Source organism: Gorilla gorilla, chromosome 20, assembly GCF_029281585.2.
Source record: "Gorilla gorilla gorilla isolate KB3781 chromosome 20, NHGRI_mGorGor1-v2.1_pri, whole genome shotgun sequence".
NCBI classification, from domain to species: domain Eukaryota; kingdom Metazoa; phylum Chordata; class Mammalia; order Primates; family Hominidae; genus Gorilla; species Gorilla gorilla.
In genome coordinates, this window is record NC_073244.2 from 2,032,195 (window position 1) to 2,046,309 (window position 14,115).

Here is a 14,115-nt window from a genome sequence, read left to right on the forward strand (position 1 = left end):
AACATGGAAATATCTACACCGCTATCTGTTTGAACTTGGAAATATCTACACCGCTATCTGCATGAAAATGGAAATATCTACACAGCTATCTGCATATATATGGAAATATCTACACAGCTATCTCTTTACACTTGGAAATAACTACACCGCTATCTCTATAAACATGGAAATATCTACACCGCCATCTGTATGAACATGGAAATAACTGCACCGCCATCTGTATGAACATATAAATGTCTACACAGCCATCTGTATTAAGAAGGAGATATCTACACCGCTATCTGTATAAAGATGGAAATATCTACACCGCTATCTGTATGAACATGGAAATATCTACACCGCTATCTGTATAAACACGGAAATATGTACACCGCTACCTGTATAAACATGGAAGTATCAGCACCGCTATCGGTATGAACATGGCAATATCTACACGGCTATCGGTATGAACATGGAAATATCTACACCGCTATCTGTATGAACATGGAAATATCTACACCGCTATCTGCATGAAGATGGAAATATCTACACAGCCATCTGGATGAACATGGAAATATCTACACCGCTATCTGTAGGAACATGGAAATACATACACCGCTATCTGTATGAACATAGAAATATCTACACCGCTATCTGTATGAACATGGAAATATCTACACCGCTATTTGTATGAACATGGAAATATCTTCACCGCCATCTGTATGAACATGGATATATCTACACAGCATTCTGGATGAACATGGAAATATCTACACCGCTATCTGTGTAAACATGCATACATTTTCACCGCTATCTGTATAAACATGGAAATATCTACACCGCTATCTTTATGAACATGGAAATATCTAAACCGCTAACTGTTTGAACAGGGAAATATATACACCGCTATCTGCATAAAAATGGAAATATCTACACCGCTATCTGTATGAACATGGAAATACATACACCGCTATCTGTATGAACATGGAAATATCTACACCGCTATCTGTATGAAAAAGGAAATATCTACACCGCTATCTGTATGAACATGGAAATATCTACACCGCCATTTGTATGAACATGGAAATATCTTCTCCGCCATCTGTATGAACATGGATATATCTACACAGCCATCTGGATGAACATGGAAATATCTAAACCGCTATCTGTATGAACATGGAAATATCTACACCGCCATCTGTATGAACATGGATATATCTACACAGCCATCTGTATAAACACGGAAATATGTACACTGCACCTGTATAAACATGGAAGTATCAGCACCGCTATCGGTATGAACATGGCAATATCTACACGGCTATCTGTATGAAAATGGAAATATCTACACCGCTATCTGTATGTACATGGAAATATCTTCACCGCAATCTGTACGAACATGGATATATCTACTCAGCCATCTGGATGAACATAGAAATATCTACACCGCTATCTGTATGAACATGGAAATATCTACACCGCTATATGTATGAACATGGAAATATCTACACAGCCATCTGGATGAACATGGAAATATCTACACCGCTATCTGTATGAACATGGAAATACATACAGCGCTATCTGTATGAACATGGAAACATCTACACCGCTAACTGTTTGAACATGGAAATATATACACCGCTATCTGCTTGAAAATGGAAATATCTACACCGCTATCTGTATGAACATGGAAACACATACACAGCTATCTGTTTGAACATGGAAATATCTACACCGCTTTCTGTATGAACATGGAAATATCTACACCCCTATCTGTATGAACATGGAAATATCTTCACTGCCATATGTATGAACATGGATATATCAACACAGCCATCTGGATGAACATGGAAATATCTCCACCGCTATCTGTATGAACATGGAAATATCTACACCGCTATCTGTATGAACATGGATATATCTACACAGCTATCTGGATGAACATGGAAATATCTACACTGCTATCTGTGTAAACATGCATACATCTTCACCGCTATCTGTATAAACATGGAAATAACTACACTGCTATCTTTCTGAACATGGAAATATCTACACCGCTAACTGTTTGAACAGGGAAATATATACACCGCTATCTGCATGAAAATGGAAATATCTACACAGCTATCTGCATATACATGGAAATATCTACAAAGCTATCTCTTTACACATGGAAATAACTACACCGCTATCTGTATGAACATGGAAATATCTACACCGCCATCTGTATGAAAATGGAAATATCTGAACCGCCATCTGCATGAACATATAAATATCTACACCGCCATCTGGATTAAAATGGAGATATCTACACCGCTATCTGTATAAACATGGAAATATCTACACCGCTAGCTGTATACACATGGAAATATCTACACCGCTATCTGTATAAACATGGAAATATCTTCACCGCTACCTGCAAAAAGATGGAAATATCAGCACCGCTATCTGTATGAACATGGAAATATCTACACCGCTATCTGTATGAACATGGAAATATCTACACCGCTATCTGTATGAACATGGAAATATCTACACCGCTATCTGTTTGAACAGGGAAATATATACACCGCTGTCTGCTTGAAAATGAAAATTGCTACACAGCTATCTGCATATACATGGAAATATCTACACAGGTATCTCTTTACACATGGAAATAACTACACCGCTATCTGTATGAAAATGTTAATATCTACACCGCCATCTGTATGAACATGGAAATATGTACACCGCTATCTGTATGAACATGGAAATACCTACACCGCTATCTGTATGAACATGGAAATATCTACACAGCCATCTGGATGAACATGGAAATATCTACACCGCTATCTGTATGAACATGGAAATATCTACACCGCTATTTGTATGCACATGGAAATATCTACACCGCTATCTGTATGAACATGGAAATATTTTCACCGCCATCTATATGAACATGGATATATCTACACAGCAATCTGGATGAACATGGAAATATCTACACCGCTATCTGTGTAAACATGCCTACATTTTCACCGCTATCTGTATAAACATGGAAATATCTACACCGCTATCTTTATGAACATGGAAATATCTACACCGCTAACTGTTTGAACATGGAAGTATATACACCGCTATCTGCTTGAAAATGGAAATATATACACCGCTAACTGTATGAACATGGAAATACATACACCGCTATCTGTTTGAACATGGAAATATCTACAACGCTTTCTGTATGAACATGGAAATACCTACACCGCTATCTGTAAGAACATGGAAATATCTTCACCGCCATCTGTATGAACATGGATATATCTACACAGCATTCTGGATGAACATGGAAATATCTACACCGCTATCTGTGTAAACATGCATACATTTTCACCGCTATCTGTATAAACATGGAAATATCTACACCGCTATCTTTATGACCATGGAAATATCTAAACCGCTAACTGTTTGAACAGGGAAATATATACACCGCTCTCTGCATAAAAATGGAAATATCTACACCGCTATCTGTATGAACATGGAAATACATACACCGCTATCTGTATGAACATGGAAATATCTACACCGCCATCTGTATGAACATGGAAATATCTCCTCCGCCATCTGTATGAACATGGATATATCTACACAGCCATCTGGATGAACATGGAAATATCTAAACCGCCATCTGTATGAACATGGATATATCTACACAGCCATCTGTATAAACACGGAAATATGTACACCGCTACCTCTATAAACATGGAAGTATCAGCACCGCTATCGGTTTGAACATGGCAATATCTACACGGCTATCTGTATGAACATGGAAATATCTACACCGCTATCTGTATGTACATGGAAATATCTTCAAAGCCATCTGTATAAACATGGATATATCTACACAGAAATCTGGACGAACATGGATATATCTACACCGCTATCTGTATGAACATGGAAATATCTACACCACTATCTGTATGAACATGGAAATATCTACACCGCTATCTGTGTAAACATGCATACATTTTCACCGCTATCTGTATAAACATGGAAATATCTACACCGCTATCTTTATGACCATGAAAATATCTAAACCGCTAACTGTTTGAATAGGGAAATATATTCACCGCTATCTGCATAAAAATGGAAATATCTACACCGCTATCTGTATGAACATGGAAATACATACACCGCTATCTGTATGAACATGGAAATATCTACACCGCCATCTGTATGAACATGGAAATATCTTCTCCGCCATCTGTATGAACATGGATATATCTACACAGCCATCTGGATGAACATGGAAATATCTAAACCGCCATCTGTATGAACATGGATATATCTACACAGCCATCTGTATAAACACGGAAATATGTACACCGCTACATGTATAAACATGGAAGTATCAGCACCGCTATCGATTTGAACATGGCAATATCTACACGGCTATCTGTATGAACATGGAAATATCTACACCGCTATCTGTATGTACATGGAAATATCTTCACCGCCATCTGTATGAACATGGATATATCTACGCAGAAATCTGGATGAACATGGAAATATCTACACCGCTATCTGTATGAACATGGAAATATCTACACCGCTATCTGTATGAACATGGAAATATCTACACAGCCATCTGGATTAACATGGAAATATCTACACCGCTATCTGTATGAACATGGAAATATCTTCACCGCCATCTGTATGAACATGGATATATCTACACAGCCATCTGGATGAACATGGAAATATCTACACCGCTATCTGTGTAAACATGCATGCATTTTCACCGCTATCTGTATAAACATGGAAATATCTACACCGCTATCTTTATGAACATGGAAATATCTACACCGCTAACTGAACATGGAAATGTATACACCGCTATCTGCTTGAAAATGGAAATATCTACACCGCTATCTCTATGAACATGGAAATACATACACCGCTATCTGTTTGAACATGGAAATATCTTCACCGCTTTCTGTGTGAACACGGAAATATCTACACCGCTATCTGTATGAACATGGAAATATCTTCACCGCCATCTGTATGAACATGGATATATCTACACAGCATTCTGGATGAACATGGAAATATCTGCACCGCTATCTGTATGAACATGGAAATATCTACACCGCTATCTGTATGAACATGGATATACCTACACAGCCATCTGGATGAACATGGAAATATCTACACCGCTATCTGTGTAAACATGTATACATCTTCACCGCTATCTGTATAAACATGGAAATATCTACACCGCTATCTTTATGAACATGGAAATATCTACACCGCTAACTGTTTGAACAGGGAAATACATACACCGCTATCTGCATGAAAATGGAAATATCTACACAGCTACCTGCATATACCTGGAAATATCTACACAGCTATCTCTTTACACATGGAAATAACTACACCGCTATCTGTATGAACATGGAAATATCTACACCGCCATCTGTATGAACATGGAAATATCTACACCACCATCTGTATGAACATGGAAATATCTACACCGCTATCTGTTTGAACAGGGAAATATATACACCGCTGTCTGCATGAAAATGGAAATTGCTACACAGCTATCTGCATATACATGGAAATATCTACACAGGTATCTCTTTACACATGGAAATAACTACACTGCTATCTGTATGAAAATGGAAATATCTACACCGCCATCTGTATGAACATGGAAATATCTACACCGCTATCTGTGTGAACATGGAAATATCTACACCGCTATCTGTATGAACATGGAAATATCTACACAGCCATCTGGATGAACATGGAAATATCTACACCGCTATCTGTATGAACATGGAAATATCTACACTGCTATCTGTATGCACATGGAAATATCTACACCGCTATCTGTATGAACATGGAAATATCTACACCGCCATCTGTATGAACATGGAAATATCTTTTCCGCCATCTGTATGAACACGGATATATCTACACAGCCATCTGGATGAACATGGAAATATCTAAACAGCCATCTGTATGAACATGGATATATCTACACAGCCATCTGTATAAACACGGAAATATGTACACCGCTACCTGTATAAACATGGAAGTATCAGCACCGCTATCGGTATGAACATGGCAATATCTACACGGCTATCTGTATGAACATGGAAATATCTACACCGCTATCTGTATGTACATGGAAATATCTTCACCGCCATCTGTATGAACATGGATATATCTACGCAGCCATGTGGATGAACATGGAAATATCTACAGCGCTATCTGTATGAACATGGAAATATCTACACCGCTATCTGTATGAACATGGAAATATCTACACAGCCATCTGGATAAACATGGAAATATCTACACCGCTATCTGTATGAACATGGAAATACATACACCGCTATCTGTATGAACATAGAAATATCTACACCGCTATCTGTATGAACATGGAAATATCTACACCGCTATCTGTTTGAACAGGGAAATATATACACCGCTGTCTGCATGAAAATGAAAATTGCTACACAGCTATCTGCATATACATGGAAATATCTACACAGGTATCTCTTTACACATGGAAATAACTACACCGCTATCTGTATGAAAATGTTAATATCTACACCGCCATCTGTATGAACATGGAAATATGTACACCGCTATCTGTATGAACATGGAAATATCTACACCGCTATCTGTATGAACATGGAAATATCTACACAGCCATCTGGATGAACATGGAAATATCTACCCCGCTATCTGTATGAACATGGAAATATCTACACCGCTATTTGTATGCACATGGAAATATCTACAATGCTATCTGTATGAACATGGAAATATTTTCACCGCCATCTATATGAACATGGATATATCTACACAGCCATCTGGATGAACATGGAAATATCTACACCGCTATCTGTGTAAACATGCCTACATGTTCACCGCTATCTGCATAAACATGGAAATATCTACACCGGTATCTTTATGAACATGGAAATATCTACACCGCTAACTGTTTGAACATGGAAGTATATACACCGCTATCTGCTTGAAAATGGAAATATATACACCGCTATCTGTATGAACATGGAAATATCCACACCGCTATCTGTATGAACATGGAAATATCTTCATCGCCATCTGTATGAACATGGATATATCTACACAGCCATCTGGATGAACATGGAAATATCTACACCGCTATCTGTGTAAACATGCATACATTTTCACTGCTATCTGTATAAACATGGAATTATCTACACCGCTATCTTTATGAACATCTAAATATCTACACTGCTAACTGTTTGAACATCGAAATATATACACCGCTATCTGCTTGAAAATGGAAATATCTACACCGCTATCTGTATGAACATGGAAATACATACACCGCTATCTGTTTGAACATGGAAATATCTACACCGCTTTCTGTATGAACATGGAAATATCTACACCGCCATCTGTATGAACATGGAAATATCTTCACCGCCATCTGTATGAACATGGATATATCTACACAGCCATCTGGATGAACATGGAAATATCTGCACCGCTATCTGTATGAACATGGAAATATCTACACCGCTATCTGTATGAACATGGATATATCTACACAGCCATCTGGATGAACATGGAAATATCTACACCGCTATCTGTGTAAACATGCATACATCTTCACCGCTATCTGTATAAACATGGAAATATCTACACCGCTATCTTTATGAACATGGAAATATCTACACCGCTAACTGTTTGAACAGGGAAATATATACACCGCTATCTGCATGAAAATGGAAATATCTACACAGCTATCTGCAAATACATGGAAATATCTACACAGCTATCTCTTTACACATGGAAATAACTAAACCGCTATCTGTATGAACATGGAAATATCTACACCGCCATCTGTATGAAAATGGAAATATCTGAACCGCCATCTGTATGAACATATAAATATCTACACCGCCATCTGTATTAAAATGGAGATATCAACACCGCTATCAGTATAAACATGGAAATATCAACACCGCTTTCTGTATAAACATGGAAATATCTACACCGCTATCTGTATAAACATGGAAATAGCTTCACCGCTACATGTAAAAACATGGAAATATCAGCACCGCTATCTGTATGAACATGGAAATATCTACACCGCTATCTGTATGAACATGGAAATATCTACACCACTATCTTTTTGAACAGGGAAATATATACACCGCTGTCTGCATGAAAATGGAAATTGCTACACAGCTATCTGCATATACATGGAAATATCTACACAGGTATCTCTTTACACATGGAAATAACTACAACGCTATATGTATGAACATGGAAATATCTACACCGCCATCTGTATGAACATGGAAATATCTGCACCGCCATCAGTATGAACATATAAATATCTACACCGCCATCTGTATTAAGATGGAGATATCTACACCGCTATCTGTATCAACATGGAAATATCTACACCGCTATCTGTACAAACATGGAAATATCTACACCGCTATCTGTATAAACATGGAAATATCTACACCGCTACCTGTATGAACATGGAAATCTCAGCACCGCTATCTGTATGAGCATGGAAATATCTACACCGCTACCTGTATGAACATGGAAATATCTACACCACTATCTGTATGAACTTGGAAATATCTTCACCGCCATCTGTATGAACATGGATATATCTACACAACCATCTGGATGAACATGGAAATATGTACACGGCTATCTGTGTAAACATGCATACATCTTCACCGCTATCTGTATAAACATGGAAATATCTACACCGCTATCTTTATGAACATGGAAATATCTAAACCGGTATCTGTTTGAACAGGGAAATATATACACAGCTATCTGCATGAAAATGGAAATATCTACACCGCTATCTGTATGAACATGGAAATACATACACCGCTATCTGTATGAACATGGAAATATCTACACCGCTATCTGTATGAACATGGAAATATATACACCGCTATCTGTATGAACATGGAAATATCTACACCACCATCTGTATGAACATGGAAATATCTACACCGCTATCTGTTTGAACAGGGAAATATATACACCGCTGTCTGCATGAAAATGGAAATTGCTACACAGCTATCTGCATATACATGGAAATATCTACACAGGTATCTCTTTACACATGGAAATAACTACACCGCTATCTGTATGAAAATGGAAATATCTACACTGCCATCTGTATGAACATGGAAATATCTACACCGCTATCTGTATGAACATGGATATATCTACACCGCTATCTGTATGAACATGGAAATATCTACACAGCCAACTGGATGAACATGGAAATATCTACACCGCTATCTGTATGAACATGGAAATATCTACACCGCTTTCTGTATGCACATGGAAATATCTACACCGCTATCAGTATGAACATGGGAATATTCTCACCGCCATCTATATGAACATGGATATATCTACACAGCCATCTGGATGAACATGGAAATATCTACACCGCTATCTGCGTAAACATGCCTACATTTTCACCGCTATCTGTATAAACATGGAAATATCTACACCGCTATCTTTATGAACATGGAAATACCTACACCGCTAACTGTTTGAACAAGGAAGTATATACACCGCTATCTGCTTGAAAATGGAAATATATACACCGCTAACTGTATGAACATGGAAATACATACACCGCTATCTGTTTGAACATGGAAATATCTACACCGCTTTCTGTATGAACATGGAAATATCTACACTGCTATCTGTATGAACATGGAAATATCCTCACCGCCATCTGTATGAACATGGATATATCTACACAGCATTCTGGATGAACATGGAAATATCCACACCGCTATCTGTGTAAACATGCATACATTTTCACAGCTATCTGTATAAACATGGAAATATCTACACCGCTATCTTTATGAACATGGAGATATCTAAACCGCTAACTGTTTGAACAGGGAAATATATACACTGCTATCTGCATAAAAATGGAAATATCTACACCGATATCTGTATGAACATGGAAATACATACACCGCTATCTGTATGAACATGGAAATATCTACTCCGCTATCTGTATGAACATTGAAATATCTACACCGCTATCTGTATGAACATGGAAATATCTACACCGCCATCTGTATGAACATGGAAATATCTTCTCCGCCATCTGTATGAACATGGATATATCTACACAGCCATCTGGATGAACATGGAAATATCTAAACCTCCATCTGTATGAACATGGATTTATCTACACAGCCATCTGTATAAACACGGAAATATGTACACCGCTACCTGTATAAACACGGAAGTATCAGCACCGCTATCGGTTTGAACATGGCAATATCTACACGGCTATCTGTATGAACATGGAAATATCTACACCGCTATCTGTATGTAGATGGAAATATCTTCACCGCCATCTGGATGAACATGGAAATATCTACACCGCTATCTGTATGAACATGGAAATATCTACACCGCTATCTGTATGAACATGGAAATATCTACACAGCCATCTGGATTAACATGGAAATATCTACACCGCTATCTGTATGAACATGGAAATACATACACCGCTATCTGTATGAACATGGAAATATCTACACCGCTATCTGTATGAACATGGAAATATCTACACCGCTATCTGTATGAACATGGAAATATCTACACCGCTATCTGTATGAACATGGAAATATCTTCACCGCCATCTGTATGAACATGGATATATCTACACAGCCATCTGGAGGAACATGGAAATATCTACACCGCTATCTGTGTAAACATGCATACATTTTCACCGCTATCTGTATAAACTTGGAAATATCTACACCTCTATCTTTATGAACATGGAAATATCTTCACTGCCATCTGTATGAACATGGATATATCTACACAGCCATCTGGATAAACATGGAAATATCTACACAGCTATCTGTATGAACATAGAAATATCTACACCGCTATCTGTATGAACATAGAAATATCTACACCGCTATCTCTTTGAACATGGAAATATCTACACCGCTATCTGCATGAAAATGGAAATATCTACACAGCTATCTGCATATACATGGAAATATCTACACAGCTATCTCTTTACACATGGAAATAACTACACCGCTATCTCTATAAACATGGAAATATCTACACCGCCATCTGTATGAACATGGAAATATCTGCACCGTCATCTGTATGAACATATAAATATCTACACCGCCATCTGTATTACGAAGGAGATAACTACACCGCTATCTGTATAAACATGGAAATATCTACACCGCTATCTGTATAAACATGGAAATATCTACACCGCTATCTGAATAAACATGGAAATATCTACACCGCTACCTGTATAAACATGGAAATATCAGCACTGCTATCGGTATGAACATGGAAATATCTACACCGATATCTATATGAACATGGAAATAAATACCCTGCTATCTCTACAAACATGGAAATATCTATAACGCTATCTGTATAAACATGGAAATATCTACACCGCTATCTGTATAAAGATGAAATATCTACACCGCTATCTGTATAAACTTGTAAATATCTTCACTGCTATCTGTGTAAACATGGAAATATTGACACCGCTATCTCTATAAACATGGAAATAACTACATTGCTCTCTATATAAACATGGAAATATCTGCACCGCTATCTGTAAAAACATGGAAATATCTACACCGCTATCTCTATAAACACTGAAATATCTACCCCGCTATATCTATAAACATGGAAATATCCACACTGCCATCTGTATAAACATGGAACTATCTATACCGCTATCTGTACAAGCATGGCAATATCTACTCCGCTATCTGTATAAACATGGAAATATCTACACCGCCATCTGTATGAACATGGAAATATCTGCACCGCCATCTGTATGAACATATAAATATCTACACCGCCATCTGTATTAAGAAGGAGATAACTACACCGCTGTCTGTAGAAACATGGAAATATCTACACCGCTATCTGTATAAACATGGAAATATCTACATCGCTATCTGTATAAACATGGAAATATCTACACCGCTACCTGTATAAACATGGAAATATCAGCACCGCTATCTGCATGAACATGGATATATCTACACAGCCATCTGTATGAACATGGAAATATCTACACCGCCATCTGTATGAACATGGGAATATCTACACCGCTATCTGTATGAACATGGAAATATCTTCACCGCCATCTGTTTTAACATGGATACGTCTACAAAGCCATCTGGCTGAACATGGAAATATCTACACCGCTATCTGTATGAACATGGAAATATCTACACCGCTATCGGTGTAAACATGCATACATCTTCACCGCCATCTGTATAAACATGGAAATATCTACACCGCTATCTGTATGAACATGGAAATATCTACACCGCTATCTGTTTGAACATGGAAATATCTAAACGGCTATCTGCATGAAAATAGAAATATCTACACAGGTATCTGAAAATACATGGAAATATCTACAAAGCTATCTCTTTACACATGGAAATAACTACACCGCTATCTCTATAAACATGGAAATATCTACACCGCCATCTGTATGAACATGGAAATATCTGCACCGCCATCTGTATGAACATATAAATATCTACACCGCCATCTGTATTAAGATGGAGATATCTACACCGCTATCTGTAAAAACTTGGAAATATCTACACCGCTATCTGTATAAACATGGAAACATCTACACCACTATCTGTATAAACATGGAAATATCTACACCGCTATCTGTATAAACATGGAAACATCTACACCACTATCTGTATAAACATGGAAATATCTACACCGCTACCTGTATAAACATGGAAATATCAGCACCGCTATCTGTACGAACATGGAAATATCAGCATCGCTATCTGTATGAACATGGAAATATCTACACCGCTATCTGTATGAACATGGAAATATCTAAACCGCTATCTGTATGAACATGGAAATATCTACACCGCTATCTGTACGAACATAGAAATATCTACACCGCTATCTGTTTGAACATGGAAATATCTACACCGCTGTCTGCATGAAAATGGAAATATCTACACAGCTATCTGCATATACATGGAAATATCTACACAGCTATCTCTTTACACATGGAAATAACTACACCGCTATCTCTATAAACATGGAAATATCTACACCGCCATCTGTATGAACATGGAAATATCTGCACCGCCATCTGTATGAACATATAAATATCTACACCGCCATCTGTATTACGAAGGAGATAACTACACCGCTATCTGTATAAACATGGAAATATCTACACCGCTATCTGTATAAACATGGAAATATCTACACCGCTATCTGAATAAACATGGAAATATCTACACCGCTACCTGTATAAACATGGAAATATCAGCACCGCTATCGGTATGAACATGGAAATATCTACACCGCTATCTGTATGAACATGGAAATAAATACCCTGCTATCTCTACAAACATGGAAATATCTATAACGCTATCTGTATAAACATGGAAATATCTACACCGCTATCTGTATAAAGATGGAAATATCTACACCGCTATCTGTATAAACTTGTAAATATCTTCACTGCTATCTGTGTAAACATGGAAATATTGACACCGCTATCTCCATAAACATGGAAATATCTACAATGCTCTCTGTATAAACATGGAAATATCTGCACCGCTATCTGTTTGGACATGGAAATAACTACACTGCAGTCTGCATGAAAATCGAAATATCTACACAGCTATCTGCATATACATGGAAATATCTACAAAGCTATCTCTTTACACATGGAAATAACTACACCGCTATCTCTATAAACATGGAAATATCTACACCGCCATCTGTATGAACATGGAAATATCTGCACCGCCATCTGTATGAACATATAAATATCTACACTGCCATCTGTATTAAGAAGGAGATAACTACACCGCTATCAGTATAAACATGGAAATATCTACACTGCTATCTGTATAAACATGGAAATATCTACACCGCTTTCTGTATAAACATGGAAATATCTACACCGCTACCTGTATAAACATGGAAATATCAGCACCGCTATCGGTATGAACATGGAAATATCTACACCGCTATCTGTATGAACATTGAAATATCTACACCGCTATCTTTATGAACATGGAA